The 21,654-nt window shown below is 51.1% G+C and overlaps 1 protein-coding gene across 4 annotated transcripts in view; it reads left to right on the top strand.

Moving 5' to 3' along the window:
- Positions 1–17,079: 17,079 nt before the first annotated feature.
- RALY (RALY heterogeneous nuclear ribonucleoprotein) overlaps positions 17,080–21,654 on the top strand; it is a 134,815-nt gene continuing 130,240 nt past the window's right edge. Inside the window, exon 1 of one of the 4 annotated variants that reach the window (XM_072917199.1) lies at positions 17,080–17,250. The gene's annotated coding sequence lies outside the window, so the exon portion shown is untranslated. Of the gene's footprint in view, positions 17,251–17,672; positions 17,961–21,654 lie in introns of those variants that run through there. The other 3 variants (XM_072917200.1, XM_041720210.2, XM_041720209.2) reach the window with 3 other exon arrangements.

Genomic DNA, 21,654 nt, shown 5'->3' with positions numbered 1-21,654 from the left:
TAAAGTTCCTGATGACTGGAAAAAAAAAAAGAAAATATAACCCTCCTTTTAAAAAACAGAAAAGTGAAAGATCTGGAGAGCTGCAAACAAGCCAGGCTCCTGAGGTACCAGTGGGGGATCCAAGCACAACTTTTGTGTGTTTGGGGAAGAATTTCTGTGTTGCTTCCTCTGCACCTCCAGCTGCACTGGATGATCTTTCCCCAGTGCATTTCCATTAAAAGCAGTGGTGCAGAACTCAGGGTCCTTGCATGGGGTTTTCACCCTCACGAGCTCAGTGGGCTGAGTTAAAAATAGGGTTTGACACAAAGGATTTGACTTGAGGGGAAAACCAGAAAGGTTTCTTGCTGGGATTTGCTGCTAAGGAGATCTGTCATGGACTCAGATGTGCAGGTTCCCTGATCTGATATTTTCTTTCATTCCTTGAACTCGGCTGAACTCTGTGTATTGCCAAGCATTTCTTTTGTAAATACTTGGATTAATTAGCTGCAGAACTTAATAAATGCCCTGAGAAAAGCACTTTCTGCCCTCTGATGGTGCCTTTAATGTAAAATCTGTTTGACAGGAGGTTTCAGGAACATTTGCCTGGTGACTCATCTGCAGCACAGGGGGGAGCCTGCATTCCCGTTTACCTCACTGGAAGATGATCCCTTCCTGCCGGGGTGGGAGCTGTGTTTGATGGCTCCTTTGAAAGGAAACTTCACCCCTCCAGAAGATCTTTAGTCTTTAGGGCAGGACTGAGTGATCTAAACGAAGTCCAGCCTTCTTCAAGGCAGTGGTGATGCTCCCAAGCCTGGGGATGGGAACTCCACGGAGCTGCTCAGAGCTGCAGAACCACTGGCAGGACTCTGGGTGCTGTTAACCCTCCTCTGGGACTGTTCTAAACAGCTTTGGGGGACCTTCTGCATCATCCAAAAATCTATCTCCAGCTGAGAAACCAGGTCCTGGAAGGAGATGAGCATTTGCCTTCTCTCTAACCCTGCAGAGGTCCAAGCAAAAGGCAGAGAAGCAGCTCAAAGCCCTTCCCACGTAGGAATGGGATGGAATGGAACTGAGGATCAGGCACCCTTGGCAGACCCTGCTGGGCCCCTCAGGACAGAGGCAGTGGTGGAGGGGCTCTCCATCCGTGTCCTGCTCCCCCTGGATCTTACAGAGCTGGAGGACAGTAGCACAGAGCTCCTTGGTTCTCCTGCTCTGTGTGGAAATGTCACAGGGCCTGGGAGGCTGGCAGGGGCTGGCAGGCTGTCCCCAGAGCCCCCAGCAGCAGGGACTGATGTCCAACCTTGGCAACTCATTATTCCAAGGTCCCAGACCACCAAGGGACCATTTCAGCATGAGTCATTCAAGAAAGGCTGGTATTAGTTTGGATGAGGAGAATTAGTTTAATCATCAAAAGGGCAAGAAACCTTTCTCTTTTTCCTCTCTCTGCTTTTTATTTCTTTTATTGTTTAATGAAAGCTGCAAGTCTGAAACAAAGACTAAAATCCATGGGGGTATCCTAAACCTTCACAACTTGTGGATTTTATCCATGCTTGAACATTTTGTGTTCCTCTGCCTGTGCAAAACGAATGAAAGGTTTCAATCCAGCTCCTGGTGGAAAAAGTGCTCCCATCACAACTGGCACTAATTGGCTCCCTTGTTAGCAGCTCGTTGAGAAGGTGAGCAGCTCCCGGCAAGGTGGGGAAGCAGCTCCTGGTGCTTTGCTTCTCCCAGGGAGCACCAGCCTTTCCTCTCCAGGCCTGCCAACTTGGCGTTAATTCCCTTAAATCTTGTTTGTGACGGCAGCGTCCCCCTGAGGGATTAATTGGGCTGAGAGAGAAGCAGAGGAACGTGAAGGAAAGGCTGCAGCAGCATCACCCGGGGTTAATGCAGCAAAGAGGGACCAAAAGCTGCAGCGCTGGATGGCCAAGGGATCCCAGCCCTGCCTGCAGCAAATGAAGAATACTCATCGGGAGAAAACCATCGGTTTAGGCTCCCCTGCAGCTGGAGGAAGGGGAATTGCACCTGGGAGGTGGCTCTGTGGTGACCCCAGTGCTTCATCCATCAATATTAATAATAACACATAAAGCTGGGGCTTGCATATTATCTCCCAACGAGCAGGAGCCAGACACTGGGTTCCATGTAATTTAATTTCAATTAGTGCATTGGAGCTTTTTAAAGAATGGACTATATATTCTTCTGCAGTTAGTTGCAGACTATTAAACAAAAAGCAGAAAAATTTTTATGTAAATGAGAATTATCCTATTGGCTTTAGTATCTTTCTCCCTTTCCGTTCCCCAAGTAATTGGGTAGGAAGGTGCTGGGGGAAAAAAAAAAAAGCAGGTAATAGAAAATGAGAATAATGACATCTCTGCAGCATTGCCTCCTGTTAGATGCAGGAGCCCAGAATATATGTGTGTGTCAGTTTAATTTAATTTGCTGTTAATTAGCTTAAATGGCAGTCTTACCTTCCATGTGCTTTCAGTGCATTTCTGTCCAGGCTCTCATTAGGCAGAGGGATAAAGCAGGTGCTCGTTAAAAATACCAGGAGTGCCTATTTACATTACAAAGCTACTCCCAGCACTTGGGCTGGAGGAGATGAAGTCTTGTCCCTGGGTACAGCTGGAGGGAGAGGGGAAGCAGCTCCTGTTTCCACAGGTTGCCACACCACAACAGTAATTCCTCTATTAATGAGATGAGAATTTAGAACACAAAGGTGCAGCAGCAGAGTCACAGAATGGTTTGGGTTGGAAGGGACCTCAAAGCCCATTTCACTCCACCCCTGCCATGGCAGGGACACCTTCCACCATCCCAGGCTGCTCCAATCTCCATCCAACCTGGCCCTGGGCACTGCCAGGGATCCAGGAGCAGCCACAGCTGCTCTGGGCACCTGTGCCAGGGCCTGCCCACCCTCACAGGGAACAATTCCTTCCCAATATCCCATCCATCCCTGCCCTCTGGCAGTGGGAGCCATTCCCTGTGTCCTGTCCCTCCATCCCAAATCACTCTCTGGCTCCCCTGGAGCCCCTTTAGGCACACAATTAGATCACCCCAAAGCCTTCTCTCCTCCAGGCCGAATTCTCTCAGCCTTTCCTCCTAGGAGAGGTGTCCCACCCCTATAAAGCCAGTAAAAAATAGGTGTGTAGCTGCCTCCAAAGCCAGGTGGACAGCAGGCACTCAGAAGAATGCCTGGAGGATTTAGGTGTTCACTTCTCACCTATTTCTAGCTCACGTAGAGGATGACACCTCTGAGGGATGTGGAGATGTCTGTGAATGCAAATCATTCAGAAACAAAGTTCCCAATTATTTAATTCAGGCCAACAAAGGAAATGAAAAATCTAGGTTTGATTTAAATGAGCATGGATAAACCTGGGAGAGAAAGCAGAAGTGGGAAGGAGGCAGCAGGGATGGAAAAGGGCACAGGGAAGGAATGCAGCGTAGGGGAGTGTGCTTTCAAATATTGATATGGAAAAGGTATAAATAGAAACAAGCACATGCTTGTGCAGCTAATAAAGGGCTTGTTTACAAGGGAGCAGAGAGGTTCATTAAGAACAGGAGCAAGCACCTGCTCTGAAAATAAGGGAAACTCTTAATGAAAGCACAGAGGGACTGGAGAAAAGGATTTGAAGCCAAATGTGCTCAAGAAAGAGGAAGGTTCAGCACCTCTCATGGTTCACCTTCAGCATTTGTGTGCAGGGTCCCAGTCCGTGGGCAGGGGTCCATGGGAGAGCAGAGTCGAGGGCAGAGCAGTGGGGCTGGCATGAGGGCTCCAGGAACAGAGTATCTGGTTCTCACTGCTTTATTCCAAGGAGAATTAAATCCAAGCAAAGAAAACAAATACCTCAGCTCATTTCTTATTTTCAATTCAGCTGCTTCTCCAGGTTTTGTTGTTGTTGTTGGTTTTGGGGGGGTTTTGTTTGGTTTTTTGGTGTTGTTTTGGTTTTTCCTTTTGTTTTGTCGTTTTGGTTTTTTTTTTTTCACTTTGTCTATTTATGGAAAAAAATACAGGCATGGAGCAGAGTCTAAACTCCCTGGCAGATGTCCTGCTTCTACTGTGTCCAGCTGATGCCTTCAGCTCTGCAGGGGTGGGGCATTAGGTTGTGGTGCCATCAGGTTAAATCCTTCTTTGTACTCACCTGCACAAGGATATGTCCTGACCAATCCTTCAGGAGCAGATGTGATGGGGCTGTGAGACTCCAGCCCTGGCTGGGGAGGGAGGATGATGGCCAAATAACCTCAGAGAATCACACACTATCCTGAGCTGGAAGGAACCCACAGGGATCATCCAGTCCAACTCCTGGCCCTGCACAGGCACCCCAGGAATTCCACCCTGTGCCCTGATGAGTGTGGAGGTGAACATGGAGAGTGGTGAGAAAGAACATCCATCTCTGTCCTCTGAGCTCCCTCCAGAAGAGCTCTCTGGGGCCTGCCCTCCATCCTGCCTTGGTGGCTCTTTCTCTGACCTGACATGCATTTTTCTCCTTTTTTGCTTTGTAGGAGTTTGAAAAGACATGTAGGACATGTGCTGGTATCCCCACAGCATCCTTGTTGTGGGAATTGTCTGTCCAGGGACTTCCTGCCCCTTCCCAGGCCTGTGACAGCTCTGCAGGCACCATTCCTGCATTTCACCTGGAAAACAGGGACTGCTCTAGAGTTTGGTACCAGTGAAAGACAAGAATGTTTCCCTGTTGCATGGAGAAATCTCCTTTTTCCTCGGTGCCCGACAGCTCTGCCTGGGACAGACTAAGACAATATTTGGGGATGATGGTGGGAGAGCTGCAGCTGCTCCTGGTTTAATCTGCTGCTTGGCACTCCAGGCTGGGAAATCCCCAGGGCCTTGTCTTGGAAGAATACACCATAGAGTCTCCACCTAGGCTGAAAGAGAAGATTTCCCCCATGGAACCTTGCAACATAGATCCACCCCAGTTCCTTTCCCCATATGTCCCCACTTCCCCTGGTTTCTCCTTTCCCTCTTTCCTCGTACCCCTGGTGGCAGCCCCACCTTCCCTGAAGGGCAATCCCCTTTGCCCTGCCCTTTGTTGGTCTTTTGTCCCGGGTTCCCCTTGGGCGTGTTGGGATCAACCTCACTGGAGCTGACCATATAAAGCCCTCCTGCCTCTCTTGGCTGAGCTGGCCGTGGTGAGTGATGTGTGGACTCAACTGCCTTGCCTGAATGCTGACCCAAGCAGCTTTTCCACAGGAGATGGTTTTTGGGAAATAGGAAGCAGCAACCACCATCTAAACCCCATGCTGCTACAGCAGCCCATGCTGCTCCCCTAAAGCCTCAAGGGCCTTTCCAGCAGGTGCCCCTGGACAGTGAGTTTAACACAGTGAGTTTAGTACTGTGAGTTCAGCACAGTGAGTTTAGCACAGTGAGTTTAGCACAGTGAGTTTAGCACAGTGAGTTTAGCACGGTGAGTTTAGCACAGTGAGTTTAGCACAGTGAGTTTAGCACAGTGAGTTTAGCACGGTGAGTTTAGTACGGTGAGTTTAGCACAGTGAGTTTAGCACAGTGAGTTCAATACAGTGAGTTTAACACAGTGAGTTTAGCACAGTGAGTTTAGCACAGTGAGTTTAGCACAGTTTGATCCTGCTCCTGGGAGCAGAGCATCGAGCCCTGGAGCTCCTGCTCAGCTCCTGCCTCAGCTGGAGCTCTGCAGAGGGAGAGGAGCCCAGGCTCTGACCCTGGGGCTGCACTGGCAGCTTGGCACGGCTTCAAGCACTCCAGCCCAGCTCTCCTGAGCTGTGCTTCCCCTCGCAGACATGCCACTGGGACATGCCATGTGTCCCCACTCCTCCTCTCCTGGCACTGCTGGGACTCTCTCAGAGGTGTCTGCCTGCCTCTGAGACAGCCCTGCCTGCCCCAACACCGTTCACACCAGTGCAGAGGGTCCCTTGCAGGAACTGTGCCCAGTGCTTACACAAAGTGCTCCTGGTGTCATCAATCACCTGTGTCTGCTCAGCAAAGGGATTTTGCTGAGTTGCTGCCACACTGAGAACTTGGACAGGCTTAAACCTGGTTTAACTTCCAGGGCAGCAGTGGTGGGGAAGGTGCTGATCTCCACTTCCAGGTGATGCCAAACGAGGAGATGGAATGGAGCTGTGTCAGGGCAGGGTCACAATCTGTCACCATCTGTCACAAGCCATGAGGAGGTGAGGGTGGGCTTGGCTTTCCTGCACATTCCCACCAGGATGGGTTTGTAGGGCAGATGGAAATGAGCTCCCTAAGAGCCCTGCTGTGAGGATGAGGAGTAAAGAGCCCATTTGTTCAGTCTGCCAGCATGAACTGATTTCATACTCCGTCTTTAGCAGAGAAGCTGTTTCCCCTTGAGCAGAGTTATGCACTTTGCAGTTCCTTCTTTAAAATGACTTAGTTATACATTTGCTCCATGTTATTTTGAATTCTCTTGAAGATCAAGGACACTACAAAGCCAGCAAGATAAAATTAGCATCTGAGCTGTAGCCTTTGCTTGGTATAAGAAATGCAGATCAGCTTCACTTGCAGTGAATGCTGGAAGGTGAGTTTAATTTATGTCTTCCTTCAGCAGCCCCAGTTCTGCCATCCCTCTTTGTTTTGAGAACCACCACAGCTGCTAAACTGTCCCGGTATTCCCATACAGCTGCTGCCAGAGAAAGTATCAGACCACAAAATCGGACCGCCAGCTGATAAGAAATCAGTTTGTTCAAAATCCGTTCTTATCTCCTCCCAGTGTGATCCCTGGGAGTTTCAGCAGGGGAGCAGTCAGGCTGTGCACAGCTCTCCAAGCAGCACCAGGCCCAGCACCAATGCTGCAGGATTAAAATGTTTTTGGAGGGGAGATTGTGCCTGGTGAAGAGCCCAGGAATCAGCTAAAGATGGGAGAAGTGCTCAGAATTGGGGGTTGTAATGGTTTGGGTAGTATCCATGCTCATTGTTGAGGAAAATGCTCTCAGAGGGAAAAGGTGGGTGTTGGAGGCCACTTCACCATAGCAGAGAGATGAACAGTCTCTGGAGGAATCAAGGCACGTGTTTAAAAGGGAGATGACCAACAGGAGGGGTGGCCAAAGGGACCTAAACACCTCTCAGTCCCTTCTCCTCAAGGCAGGTTTCTTGGGCAGGTGCTTTTCAGGATTTTCATAGACTCTCAGATTGCCTCAAGCTGGAAGGGAGTCAAAAGGATCAGCAACTCGCTTCTCCTCACAGGAACACCCAGAACTAAACAGAGGATAAAGAGCATTGTTCAGGTGCTCCTTGAGCTCTGGCAGGCTCTGCCATGACCATTTATTTCCATGAGGAGTCTGTTCCAGGGACCAACCACCCTCTAGGGGAAGAACCTTTCCCCAGTGTCCCACCTGAACTTTCCCTGACACAGCTCCATTCCATCTCCTCCTTTGGCATCACCTGAAAGAGGAGATCAGCACCTTCCCCTCCACTACTGCCCTGGAAACTGAACTGTCCTGGGCTGTAAGATCTGTGTGAATTCTGTCAGCATCTGTCAGAGCTGGGGCAGCTCTCTGCTGTTCCCTGGGCAGTTCTTTCTTCATCTCTCCCACAGCCAATCCTCCCTCCAGGAGATCTCTGCTGTCCATGGCCACTGAGTGTCCCTGCATGGCTGAGAAAATTCCATCATCCATGGGGAGATGCTGCGCCCAGGGGAGGAGCCGAGCATTCCTACCTGGATACAATCTGACCTGGGAACCCACAGCAGCCTTTGCCCCCTGCATTCCCAGAGGAGCAGCTTTCTTCCCCCTGCATTCCCAGAGGAGCCCAGGCCCATCTCCCCCAGCCCTGGAGCTCCAGAGGAAAACTCCCCCCTTGTGCAGGATCCTGCTCCAGCAGAAGCACAGCTGGCACTGCAGGAGGGCTGAGCCACCCTGGGATGGGACTGCTGCCACCTCCCTGACACACAGGGGCACAGGGCCTGCTCTCACTCTGGCAGGGGTTTGTTTTCTTTTTCTTTTTTCTTTTTCTTCTTTTTTTTTTTTTTACTATTGCATTTGTATTTTTAGTTTTCCTAGTAAAGAACTGTTATTCCTATTCCCCTATCTTTGCCTGAGAGCCCCTTAATTTCAAAATTACAATAATTTGGAGGGAGGGGGTTTACATTTTCCACTTCAAGGAAGGGTCCTGCCTTCCTTAGCAGACACCTGGCTTTTCAAACCAAGACATGAACCAAGTTGAAGCTTGTCCAAGTTATTAATGTGGCAACAAGTGAGCAAAACCCTACTGAAAGTACCAGACATCCCAGGAGAGGATCTGTCCAGCACCATTTGGCACATGCATTCAGGTGCAGGGTTGGAGCAGAATGGGCCATGAAATCCTGAGCAGAAATTCAAAGTTTAGATCCTAATATTTTTTTTCTTTGGCCATTATTGGAGCTTTAACCCATCATGTGTAGCCTTCATCCCTCTTCCTGTGGACTTGCTGGTGACAGGCCCTGTTATCTCTTTGAAAACAGACTCAGAACTGACAGCCTTCACAGCACTGGCCCTGTTAGGTCTCACAGATGAAGCATTATCTTCTCAGCCTGGACCAGGAGGTGACTGGAAGTGCATCTACATGATCCAGACCAGTGCTGACCCCTCTGGGCTCCTCAGCCTCCATGTCCTGCAGCTCAGGAGCTGGAGCACTGACCCCAGAAGCAAAGGTTTCCTTTGAATCTGACACATCATCATCTTTTATTCATGGTGGGTCATCCATGGTGATGAATCAAAGCAGGAGGAGGAGGAGAGATTAGAGCAGCTACAAAACCACCTGAAGATGCAGATGGAATCTCAGAGGAGACAGGATTAAGAGACCTGATTTCAAATTGGCAAATTACTTTAAATTCTTTATGTTTACAAATTCTGCACCCAGACCCTGAGGAACTCCCTATTTCCAGCAAATGAATTCCCCTGAAATAAGGGATGTATTTTCTGTCTCTGTGCTTGCAGGGTTTCAGAACAGCTGAGTTTTTGCACAGTATTTGAGATGATTTAGTGAGATCTAAGTTGGGTTGTCAGTGAGCATACTTGGGTGTCAGTCTCTTGATCTTCATTGATTTGTATCCATTTATGCCAGCTCAGGATTATTCTTTCAAGAAGACAGCTCTGAGTACCCAAGCTTTAAAGCCCAAGTTGGTTTAATTGGACTCTTAGGTAAAGTGTTTCATGTTTCTAAAGTAGGATGAACACAAAGACACTTCCACAGGGTTACTGATCCAAGCTTAAAAGTAGGTGTTTTTCTGGGAATTGTGCTGTCATTTGTGCTCATGGATTTACAGGGAGCCAGCAGGAAACAAGGCAAACCTGATCCATCTGGAACCACTGGCAGTACCATCCCCTCCAGCACAGCAACGAGGGAGATCTGGATTTTAAATAGGATCATTTCATCTGCAACCACGTTCCTTGTTAGGGAAGATGACATTGTGCATGGAACTAAAGGTGGATACATGCCACAGACATCCCAATCCAGACTTTGGGTCTTTGCATCCAGATCCTTTTCTTTGTCCCATTGGAGGAGTAAGGCTGATGGTGAATTTTAGCTCTGGAGCCAACTTCTGCAAAATCTGAAGGAGGTGGGAGGCTGGATCCAGGCTGATGTCTGGCCAGTTTGCATCAGAACACCTCATTCCCAAATCCAGGTGCTGGCTCAGGGAGGACACTCTGTTTGTGGAGCAGCCCTATCCTGCCCTGCCTTCTACTGTGTAGGACTTTTATTTGTGAAACACACAAAAAATTAAGGACCTTTCCATTCTCCTGCCAGCTCTTGTATGATTAAAACAAAAGAGGATGGATTGTATTTCACTTCTCTAACATCTGTCTAACCCCCCCTGAAAGGGTTTGCTGCATCCCCAAGTTACTCTCATTTGAGGCTTCACACTTTTCTGTCTGCTGTTATTTCACATTTCATTATCTCAGTGTTTCCAGACGAAAATAGTCCCACTCTGGCAAATCACTGGATGTTTTTTCTCTCTTGCAAACAGATTGCTTCCCTGCCCCTCCTCAGCATCCAGCCCCTGGCTGCAGCAATATCCCTTTCATTAGATGGATCAGGAGCATCCTGCAGCCTCTGTATCACTTTCCCCCCCAGCTGCTGGTACTGATGTGGTGGAAATTTCCATGAGTTCTGTTACTGTCCTAACATAAAATACAGACACCTGTGGGTGCATTCCTGCTGTTTGTCACCTCCTGCTTCCAAGCTGATGTGGAAGCTGTAGGGAAAAGACAAATGGTATTTGCCAGTTAGGTCTACTAATTACAGGATGTGTTTTTGGGAGGAAAAAAAATTGTTTTTACTTGCAGTCTTTCCAATCTGTTTTGAATTAGGAGACACTTAGGATTAGAAAGTGTTTTCTCATTAGAACAAATGTCACAGATTTAAAAATCTCTTCATTTAAATTCCTCCTAATGTTCTTTGGCTTGAATGAGTGAGCTCTTAATGTCCGCTTTAATTAAAGCATTTCTGTGGGATTTCTGCCTGGGCACCTAATGACAGCAGGTCTCGGGGAAGTGGATGTGCTCCAGCCAAGAATGGGAACTCCTGGATGGCAACTGCAGCAGAAAGTCTCCTTTTGGGGCTTTTTAGGGAAAAGTGCTAAAGGACACACAAATTAAGATCTGCCTAAGAAATGATCCCGTGCCTCCAGCGGACAGAAATACCACACGGTTTGGGAGGCACTGGCTGGGTTTGCAAAGGGATTGATCTGAGTTTCCCAAGCCACTTTGAATTTTTCTTTTTGCTGCTGTTCTCCTGCCATCAGCACAGGCTCTGGCAGCCAGGCAGAGGTGCTGGGCTCAGGTGTAGCACCCTGTAGCTGCCAGACCCCTCCTCTCCCCCACACACTGCCCCACGTTTCTCCTCCCTTTCAGGTGAAGGTTGGTCCTTCCCCCCTCCCCAGCAGCTCCCGTGGTGCTGGATCCATTTGTCAATGCACACCCACGGGAGCTGCCAGTGAGCAGGGCTTTGTCAGCTTTCCCAGGAAAGAAATCCTTTGCAGCACCAGGTTTCACCAGGCAGGTGTCTGTCTGGTGGCACAGGAAGGCAGGAGAGGGCTGTGAAATAAAAGCATTGTTGGAGCACAGCCACATCCCTCTCCTGGAGCATGGCAAAGGCAGTGGGAATTCCCCGGTGGGGAAATAGATGATCCTGTTCCTCAGTGTTCTTTTCCAGCTGGGACAGCCCCCACTTCTCCCTCATCCCTGGAGCAGCCTGGGACAAAAGCTGGTCCCTGCCTCTGCCTCACCATGGGACTGCCATCCCAGGGGGATCCAACAGGAGAAGGACCTGGAGGCCAAGAGCCATCAGAGGGTGGGAGCAGCACATGAACAGTTTCCTTACAGACAGTGCAGGTGTTGGAAAAAGCCAATCACAAAGCCAGACCTCACTGATGGAAATCCCCCAGCTAGGGAAAGGCAGGAACCTGCCTGGGCTCACCCAGTGGTGCCTGGCTCACTCCCTCCCTCCCTCCTCCAGTGACACATAAATCTGCAGACAGTTAATAATGAAGGCTATTAAGATAAGATTTAGTCTTTATCGTTCTCCTGCTTCCTTCATTTGTCAGGCACTTGAACCAAACAGAGCAAAGTCGATCTGGGAAACGCTGCTGATGCCCAGGCACTGGCAGGTTTATTGGTGCTTGTGCCCAGGAACAACAAGCAAGGGACAAGGAGCTACCTGGGCAGGTGTGGTCCTGTGTGATCGGTGTCCCTGCTGCTTTCCCTCAGGACACTCACTCAAAGCAGTCACCTTCACTTGGTAGCTCATAAACAATGTCACTGCTGGAGCTGGGCAGCATTTCTGGACCAAAAAGTACCTTGGCAGACACAGTGTTGTTTTGAGGAAGAAACTAATAAAATTATGGAATGTGTTGTGTTGTGTTGTAAGAGACCAAAACATCATCTCGCTCCAACCCCACCTTCCACTATCCCAGGCTGCCCCAAGTCCTGCCCAACCTGGCCTTGGAAACTTTCAGGGATCCAGGGGCAGCCTCAGCTTCTCTGGACAACCTCTGCCAGTGCTGTTTAACCACCACATTTCAAGAAAATTGGTTTATTTTTAATGATCTTTGGAAGTAATATTCTTTATTTGCTCCCCCTTCCCTAACACATTAATTGTTTTCCTGTCTTTTCTGAGAGAATTCTCTTTGTGCTGCCTCCCATTCAGGGCCTGTGAGCTGCTGCATTCCCTGCAAGGTGGAGAGAGTGCTTAGCAGCAAATCTTTGATTTCCTCAATGTAACAGTAAGAAAAAGGTAAGAAAATAAGCACAGGGGGTTTTTTTCAGCATGTTTTCAGCTGCATGTAGTGTGCAGATCCTGGAAGAAAAGGCACCTGGATATAGGCAGGGCAGTGTGTATGGCCCCAAGGCTGCCAGAGCATTTGAACATTTTTAGGCACAGAGTGGCATTGTTGGGTGTCCTGGGCAGGCCCAGAAGTTGGACTGGATGATCCTGGGGGCTCCTTCCAGCTGAGGATTTTCTGATCTATGATTCTGTGATTCCTTGGCAGGAGTTCCTGCGGGCAGGAGACTGAGGGGAAACGTGCAGCCCTTCCCAAGATGACAGAGGTATGGATACAGGCACCTGCAAGGTTTTTGAGATCATGCTCATTGAGTTTTCCCTCCTTTAACATGAAGTGGATGAGCCCCAGCTCCCCCCTTCCAACATCCTTTTATTGCTTTTATACTGACTTGAGATAGGGTGGAAAAAGAAATCTGAGAGAGGTGAGTTCCAAGGTCAGCGCTGCTCACCCGGCTCTGTCATCCCACTGAGCTCATAAATTGGTGTTAACACCTCCTGGAAAGAACAACAAATATAAAAGGAGAACCTGGCTCAGACTGGGAAGCACAACCATTACTGGGGCAGCCACTGCAGAGCAGAGTCTGGCACGACAGCAAATCCAGCCCAACTCCAATGCCTGCTCAGCCCAGATGTGATCCCAGCGCCTGGCAGCATCCTGGTCATCTCCCAGGAGATGCTTTTTTAGGCAACTTATTTTTTTAAACATCACAAAGCACCTGTGTATGTCTTGCTCCTCTCCTATTAGAAATCTGCTTTGGCAGAGTGCTCTTTTTTATTTTATTTTTTTGCTTGTTCTAAAAACAGCTCCTTTGAATGGGGCTTTGCTCTGAACAAATTAGTTCAGAGCCTTTCTTTGCACTCCCCACCCCTTCCACTTATGATTCCCTTCAGTGGGATTCACAAAATCTATTATTGCTGCTGTAGATTGGCCATGGTGTGACTTTGGAGCAAATTCTTTCTATGTTGACACTGTTGCTTCATTGTTATTCTTTCTGTATGAGTGAAACAAAATGAAAAATTCATTAAAAACAGAGAGAAAAAATGAGGAAAGAAACCCACTGGTATTTCTCTATCTCCCAGCACAAAAATCAAATATGGAAGATTGAAAACAGGGGGAAGGGAAGGGAAGGGAAGGGAAGGGAAGGGAAGGGAAAGGGAAGGGAAGGGAAGGGAAGGGAAGGGAAGGGAAGGGAAGGGAAGGGAAGGGAAGGGAAGGGAAGGGAAGGGAAGGGAAGGGAAGGGAAGGGAAGGGAAGGGAAGGGAAGGGAAGGGAAGGGAAGGGAAGGGAAGGGAAGGGAAGGGAAGGGAAGGGAAGGGAAGGGAAGGGAAGGGAAGGGAAGGGAAGGGAAGGGAAGGGAAGGGAAGGGAAGGGAAGGGAAGGGAAGGGAAGGGAAGGGAAGGGAAGGGAAGGGAAGGGAAGGGAAGGGAAGGGAAGGGGTGTTAAATGTCTGAAGGATCCAGCCAGACACAGTGTCTAGGACAAACATGCCAACAAAAAGAATAAAAAAGACCTGTCACCTTCTCAGGATCCGACTACCCAATTAGGAGCCAGGGAGGGGTCCCACAGGTGGACTCACTTTCTTTGGGATGTTTCAGCAGGCAGCAACCCCTCAGAGGAGCTCTGGGAGCTGCACTATGGCCCCAGGGATCTCTCCAAGAAGGGGCTCTGTCCTCAGCCCTGCTCTCAGGGAATCACAGCACAGAATGTCCTGAGCTGGGAGGGACCCACAGGATGCCCCAGCCCAGCCCCATCCCTGCACAGACCCCCCAACAGCCCCACCCTGGGCACCCCTGGCAGCGCTGTCCCAACGCTCCTGGAGCTCTGGCAGCTTTGGGGATGTGCCCATCCCCTGGGGAGCCTGGGCAGTGCCCAGGGGGAAGAGCCTTTCCCTGATCTCCTGAACCTCTCCCTGATCTCCAGCCTGACCCTCCCTGGCCCAGCTCCAGCCATTCCCTGTCCCTGTCACAGAGCAGAGATCAGAGCTGTCCTCAGGAGGAGCTGCAGCCCCTGATGAGTCTGACCTCAGCCTTGTCTTCCCCAGCTGGACAAACCAAGTGATCTCAGCAATCCCCATATGGCCCCTCCAGGCTCTCCCAGCCTGGCAGGACCCCACATTCTCCCCTTTCCAGTTGGGCTGGCACCCCCAGGCCCCACATGGCCCCAAGTCCCCACAGACATCACCTCTAGTCTGGCTAGCCCCGTTTTTCCAAGCAGGGAGGCAGAGGCAGGAGGTGGCAGGGAGGAGACAAACTGAGGGAATCTGAGGCATAGCCAGACTCAGCTGGCAGAGGGACTCTGGAACAGCTCTGGAACAGCCCCCCACCACATGGGTGCTCTGGTGGGCTCCCAGTGCCTCCTCCTCTGGTGATGGGGCACTCTGCCTGTGCACAGCCCCGTGCTGATTTCTTCCAGGGCCTTCTGAATTTCCCAGTCCGCAGCCTCAAGGACGCCCATTCAGGATTGAAGGGACAGATCCTCTGGGGAGGCACAGCCAGAGGAGCTGGGCCATGCCCTGGAGCTCCTCCTCACCTGTGGGACCTCAGCAAAATTGCTCTGTGTGGTTCTTCAGCCTCAGAGCAGTGTGTGAGGGACTTGGATCAGCAGCTCCTCAGCCCTGCAGGCTGGAGGTCTCTGTCCACTTCTCCCTGGGTTAAGGCTGGTGAAGAGCATCTTCTGGGGTTCCTCACATGGAATCCCACAGCACCCCAGTGCCTTGGTGCTGGGGAGGGCTTTGGTGTGGTCTCCTACGTTCTCCTGGCATACCAAGTCAGCATCTGACAGTGCAGATGGGTGGTTTTGTAAAGGCTGGATGAGCCCTGAGCTCCAGGGGGATTAGGGATGTGTTGGGCTCTGCCTGGGTGCCAGTTACAAGGGGCAAGACCCTTCAGGGGTCTTTCCTGGGACATGCCTTAATAGCCACAGCAATAACCTGAGAAATGCACCCTCAAAACAAGATCCTGAATGTCCCTTCCACCCTGAGCTCTCCTAGGATCTTGTAGCTCCCCAGTCCTCTTCCCAAATCTGCTGCAGGTTTGTTCTGCAGCTGCAGCTTTTTTATTCTTATGACAGAGTCTCATGGAGATCAGGTCTTGATCTCCACAATCACCACTACATTATTATCCATCCCAGGAGAGAGACACGCCCCAAAATAATCAAATAAATATTTTTTAAAAATAAAATGACAAAACATTACCCAGGATCTCTGCTGAGAATGTCACAGGGGAAGAAACACTCTTTTTGTGATCAAGAGATTGAACTTCAAAACACCCAAACTGCACATCTCTGCGGGGCACCTTTCTGCAGGGTTATTAATAAGAAATAATTGTTTTAAATGCAGAAAAGCCTGTGTACTTTCTATTCCCTTCCAAAAGCCCTGCATCGCTTGTCCTTAATGAATAATGAAAGATGCTTTTGTATTGCTTCCCACCCATAGACTTTCAGGTGATTGTTAAGCAATAATAAGTAGGACTCTAAAGAAATCAGGGCTTGATGAAAACTTAATTCTGGACTAATAAGAGAAGCACCTGCTGTTGCACAAGTTTATAGACGTTCCTGGGGCTTTGGTGGGTGGAGAATTTTGGTGAAAGCTCTGAATGTTCCAGCCCTGGGAAAATATCACTAAATGATTCTGAAATGTTGTGTAGCTCCAAGGGAATTAGAATTTAGAAGGAAACCAGGAGATGCCATGGTCAGAAAAGGCACTTTGATGCCCTGATCACAGCACTGCTGTGATGCCCTCTGTGATCTCACTCTGAGGGGGCATTTATCATGGAAAGCCAAACGCAAACAAAGAGGACATTGTTCTTCAAGGAGAGAGGGACAGCAACATCCCATGTCAGACTGGGGGAATTGGATTTCATGGGAAAGCAGTCTACTCCACCAGGAAGCTGATGTGGCTTTCAGCCCTGCCAAGGGGAGGCACATGGTGCAGGTGAGAAACTGAAGCTTGGAAGGTATATCATGGTAATAATGGAATGGGTTGGGTGGGAAGAGACCTTAAAGGTCATCTTATCCCAGCCCCTACCATGGGCAGGGACACCTTCCACTGTCCCAGGCTGCTCCCAGCCCCATCCAGCCTGGCCTTGGACACTGCCAGGGATCCAGGGGCAGCCACAGCTGCTCTGGGCACCTGTGCCAGGGCCTGCCCACCCTCAGAGGGGAGAATTTCTTCCTGATATCCAATCTAATCCCTGCCCTGTGTCAGCCATGAGTTGCCCAAGAAAAATTAAGCTAAAAAGCCAGTTAATTGCTCTCATTTGGGTTGGTAGGTACCAAGTTCTTGCTTCCAGCTCACAGCCAGAAATGTCTTGATATTGACAGGAGAGTTCTCCTTACTGAGGCGTCTTTACCCAACCTTCAGAGGTATCTTCTGAGCACCTCAACACTCCCACCAGTCCCATCAGGAATCAGCACTGTGTTGGGTAGTTTTGTGTAACTGATCACTTAAACACCAGTATAATTCTGTTGGGATCAGTGGGGAAAACTTATGGGGGATTTGCCTTGTCTGTCAATTAATCATTTGTGCTGTTGCACTATCCCAGGCATGTAACAGGAATACATTTCTTCACTGAAAGGGTTGTCCAGCCCCAGCACAGCTGCCCAGGGGGATTTAAAAGCTGTGAGGATGTGGCACTTGGGGACACAGGTTAGTGGTGAGCTTGGCAGCGCTGGGATAATGCTTGGACTTGATGGCATTTCTGATTTATGCTTCTGTTGATGCCTCGCTCCCGCTGGTGAGCTCTTGCCCTTCCCTAACACGCTGTCGAGAGCGGCTGCATGGAATTATTCGCATTGATGTCACCCGAACCGCTCTGCCGCGAGCTGGGAGCACACAGCGGGAGCTCTGACCCCGTGTGCCACCTCCAGCCGGTGCCTGCCCGGCTCCGCGTGTGCCCGTCCCTCCAGCGCCGGGGCTCTCCGCCTGGCCTGCCCACGCCTCCAGGCAGCGGCGGAATGCCGGCTGTTCATTTCGGCCAGCAAACATCATTTTCCCGAGAGAACCGTTTTCTGCCCGGTGAGTGCCAGGAGCGGGTGGACACAGAACGGAGCAGCCGGGCTGAGCCCCTGCGGCAGAGCGGCCCCGGAGCTCCGGGCTGGACCCGCGGCTCCGCTGCGCGCTCGGCGGGGACGCCGCGGCTGCGAACTTCGGCTGCGGCTCCGGTGAACCGGGTGTAGGCACAGAGCGAGCGGTGCCGGTGCCAGCGCTGGGGGCGGCTGCTCCGCTGCTCACAGACCGCGCTGCGGGGCCGAACCGCCAACACCGAGAGCCCCGAGCGCAGCGCAGCCCCGCCGCGGCCGCCCCGCCGCTCCCTCACGAGGACCCGCGCCCGGAGCGGCGCCCGGAGCAGCGCCCGGCCCCTCCCGCGCCCGCCCGCTCTGGACTCTTCCACCGCGCGGGCAGCTGAGCGGGAGGGAGCGGGCGGTGCGGGGCGAGCGGCGCTGCCCCCGGCCGAGCCCCGGCTGCGCGGCCCTGCCCGGCAGAGCCCCGTGAGGGCGGATCGGTGCAGGCCGCGCCGCGGCAGCAGCGAGAGCGGGCGGCGGGCAGAGGGGTGGGCTCTCCGCGGCGCGTGGTCCCCCCCGGCTTGGAGCCGTGGTACGGTCGGCGGGAAGGAGCCGGGGCGCGGGGCGGTGCGCGGCACTGAGCCGGCGGCTCCCGCGGGCGAGGCGGGACGGGCCCGGCCCTCCGTCCGCACGGCACCGACCTGCCCGGCACCGACCTGCCCGGTGAGTGCTGCCGCCCCTTCCCCCTGCTGCTGCGGAGGGACCGCTCCCGCCAGCCAGTGTGCGGTCCGTGCTGGCAGCGCGAGTACCCGTGCCAGTGAATTAGTGCTGCTTTATTATTTTTTTTTTTTTTTCTTTTTCAACCTTCACTTTCCCCACCCGTTCTCTGGTGTGTGGTTAGGTTTTTCCGCCCCTGATGCACGTTTCGCCGTTTGACGGGATGGGGAAATGCCGCGCCTGGAAGCGGCTGCCGGGGTGGCGATGGCTCCGGGGCTGAGCCCTGCGCGGGTCCCGGGCGCTCGGCGGGGATGTCCGCGGTGTGACCGCGGGCTGCTCTGTGCCCCTGCGAACCGGAGATGCTCGGCTGCTCTGCCAGCGGGGCCTCGCGCGGCCGGGAGAGGCTCCGTAGCGAGCGAACGGGCGGAATACCGAGCCCGAGCGGCGCTGAGCCGCGCCGCTCCCCGCGGGACCGTGCGGAGCCCGGCGGGCTCCAGCGCGCCGTGCCGGATCCGCCGGAGCTTCTCTGTCGCGATTATGGTGGGGCTGCTGGTTCTGCCGGATTTGTATTTGGGATTTGTATTTGGGAACAGGCTCCCCAGGGAAGTGGTGGAGCCACCATCCTTGGGAATGTTAAAAATGAGCAGATGTGACACTCGGCCGTACGTTTTACTGGACACGGGAGGACTCGGTCAGAGGTTGGAACCTGATGATTTTGGAAGTCTTTTTCAGACTTAATGATTCTGTTGATGTGAGGTGATGTATGAAAGTCCGGGTCTTGCTCCAGAGCAGCTTTGGTGAGTGTGAAACAGTCGGATCTGGCGGTGCCTTTGGGAAGGTCCGGCGGCTGATTCCCGTTAGGCAGCCCAGGCGGCTGAGACACAAACTGCCGGGATGGGCAGCAGGGCGGATGTGCACCTTTGTGCACCTTTATTTTCTGACTTGCTCCTGAAGAGCAAGAGCCTGCAGGAACGACCCCTCGCAGTTGTGCTTGCTGCAGTGCTTCAGCGCAGAACCTGAATCCCAGAATTACTTAGGTTGGAAAAGCCCGCTAAGATCGAGTCCAGCCATTAACCCAGCACTGCCAAGCCCACCACTGAACCATATCCCCCAAGTGCCACTTCTACACTTCTAAGTCCCTCCGGGGATGGTGACTCCACCACTTCTGGGTGTAATTCTCGCATGGTTTTGGCGTGGGGAAGGGCTGGGAACCAGCCCGTGCTGTGTGGCTGGGGGGCCTTCCCGCACCGCAGCGGCTGCTCAGGCTTTTAGGAGACAAGTCAGTGGCATCACGGCTGGCTTGGACTGACTTTCAAGGCCAGAAGAAAAGACCCTCTTATTTCATAGTGAGGAAACTGTTGTGTTTCCCCCGCCGGTAAATCCGTGTGTGACCGATGGCCGGTGCCGGCGGCGGCCGGGCAGGGAGGGAGCGCGGTGGCAGCGCAGGTCGGACCCTTCCCGAGCTGCCAGGGCCAGCACAAGCCCTTGGCATTTGCCCTGGACCTCAGCGCCCTGGCCGAACCTGTTTTCCTTGGCTGTGCCATCAGCCCAGGAGGGCTGGGCTGTGTCCCGGCCCCTCTGGATTGTCCCTGCTGCGGGAGCAGGGCTGAGCTCTCACACAGGTGCCTCCGCTCTTGGTCTCCCTTCAGCAGTGAAGTGGCAGGTGCCGCTTTCCCTTTCATTGTGCTTTTATTCCTTTTATTCTGCTATTCTTTGGGATTTGGGCTCTTTGCAGTGTTCTAAAGGGCAGGGAAGGAGCCTGGCTTCCAGGTGAGCTCCGGGATGCAGGGATGGGTGCTGCTGTAGTCAGGGAGCTGAGGAGCTGTGCCACAAGCAGAACTCAGATGTGTGACCCTGGAGCACCTCCGTGGGCTGCCTGCTCTGGCTGACAGCTTGTCACAAGGTTTATTGCTCCCGTTCCTGGAAGCCTTTCTGTGGTTTTGGCCGCGTGTGAAAGCTTCCTTCGAGAGGGGTGGGTGTTCAGACACTCCTCCAGCTCTCTGAGCCCGGGAAGATTGCTGCTGTTTTACCTCTGTCAGGCTAATGTTGGAGATGGATTTCAGGAGAACGGCAAAGCAGAAAGAGGTGTGTTCTTAAGAACCACTTTCTTCAGAAACAGCTGATAATAGGAAGTGACTTTGGGGAGGATGTTTTATTTAAGGATTGAAAAGAGAGGATTAAAGCTCTTGACAGAGAACAGTTTATGTGGAGTAAGTGATGGGACTTGATCATTCAGAAAAAGACTGTAACGTGTTCCCATCACAAAGACAGCTTACAGCTCTCTGTGTCCCAAATCATTCAATAGAAGCAACAAAACTCTTTTTTGATTTAAGTTCTTCACTGGTGGCTGCATAAGGAGTTTTCAGACCGAGCAGTAAATTTGTAGCTGCTCAAAGAAAACAGCCTATGGGGATAAAAATCTGTGATATGTTAAAGGTACTGTGGTTTATCCAAGGTGTTATTATGGGCATTGGAAGTAGCTGTGTCTGTCTTGGAGAATTGCAGCTTTTCCTTCCTTGCCCCCTCCCATTAAGTTACTGGCACAGAGCTGTGCTCCTGGATTTGCAGAAGCACGGAGTCACTGCTCGTAAAATTACTGAAATGAAAAAGGTTTGTGCAGGGAAAAGAAACAAGAATCAAATTTTAGGCTCAAATTGTGATTCCAAAACAAGTTGCTCATTCTTCTCACAGCTTGAGGTTTGTGATGGAAAGGTTGAAAATACTCAGCAAGAAAAACAGGCTGGGGAAAAAAAAAATCTGGAATAAGCCGAACAGAGTGAAATTCAGAATAAACTGTCATCAGAGTGTTTATAAACCTGCTGGAGAAAAGTGAGGGAGCAGCTATTCAGATCAATAACATATTCTTTTTTTATAACTGTAGAGCTTTAATCATATAGTTAAAAAAAATAATCCTAAATATGTGCATTTTATACCTGTGCTGGTAGCTGGGGCTAAATCTGCAGAGTTCATGCTGATCTGGGTAATCTGAATCAAGCTGAATAGTAAAGAGGCTCTTTGGAGGATCTGAAACCCAGGAGGCATTTTTCAAACCTGAGTTATGTCACTTTTTTTAGAGGTGCCTCAGGCAATTGCATTTTAAGAAGACAAAGCTTTTGTTTTCAAGCTGGCCTAGAAAAATGCCAAGGATGAATCCAAAGTAAAGGCTTTCAGAAGTTGTCATTTGTGATTAAGTTGATTTTGCTGTTGTGCACAGAAGGCCGCTGCCTTCCCCGACGTGCCCAGAGCTTGGGCTATTTTTATTTTTGCCACCAGTCCTGGTGTACCCGTTTAATTCCAGTGAGTAATAGTGCCCGGGGGTCTCACCTGAAAGTGTGTATTTAATGAGAGGGTCAGGTGTCTGCCAGCTCAATCTCCAATACAAAATTAACTATAGGTGCATTATAAAAGGCAGAATTGAGGTGATACTGGGCAGGGATTGACTTAGATGGGTATTCTGCAGAATTAATATGTGTCTGTGGCTAGTTTAATATTTGAGATGTTGGAAATGCCAAAGCCAAGGCTTCAAACCACGAGCAAATGCTGTTTCCTTTCACAGAGGCCAGTCTGTGTGCATGTAGTGAATCCAAAGCTTTTCTTGGTGCTTCTCATGTTCCTTGCAGCTGAAACAATCAGACTGAGCATCCTGGTGCCGCCAGGCTGTGGGCAAACAAGAGGAGCTGCTCCTGTGGAGCCTGAGCTG

The sequence above is a fragment of the Taeniopygia guttata genome, chromosome 20 (assembly GCF_048771995.1).
Source record: "Taeniopygia guttata chromosome 20, bTaeGut7.mat, whole genome shotgun sequence".
NCBI lineage: Eukaryota > Metazoa > Chordata > Aves > Passeriformes > Estrildidae > Taeniopygia > Taeniopygia guttata.
The sequence above is the reverse complement of the archived record's forward strand: the minus strand, read 5'-3'. Positions and strand labels throughout refer to the sequence as shown.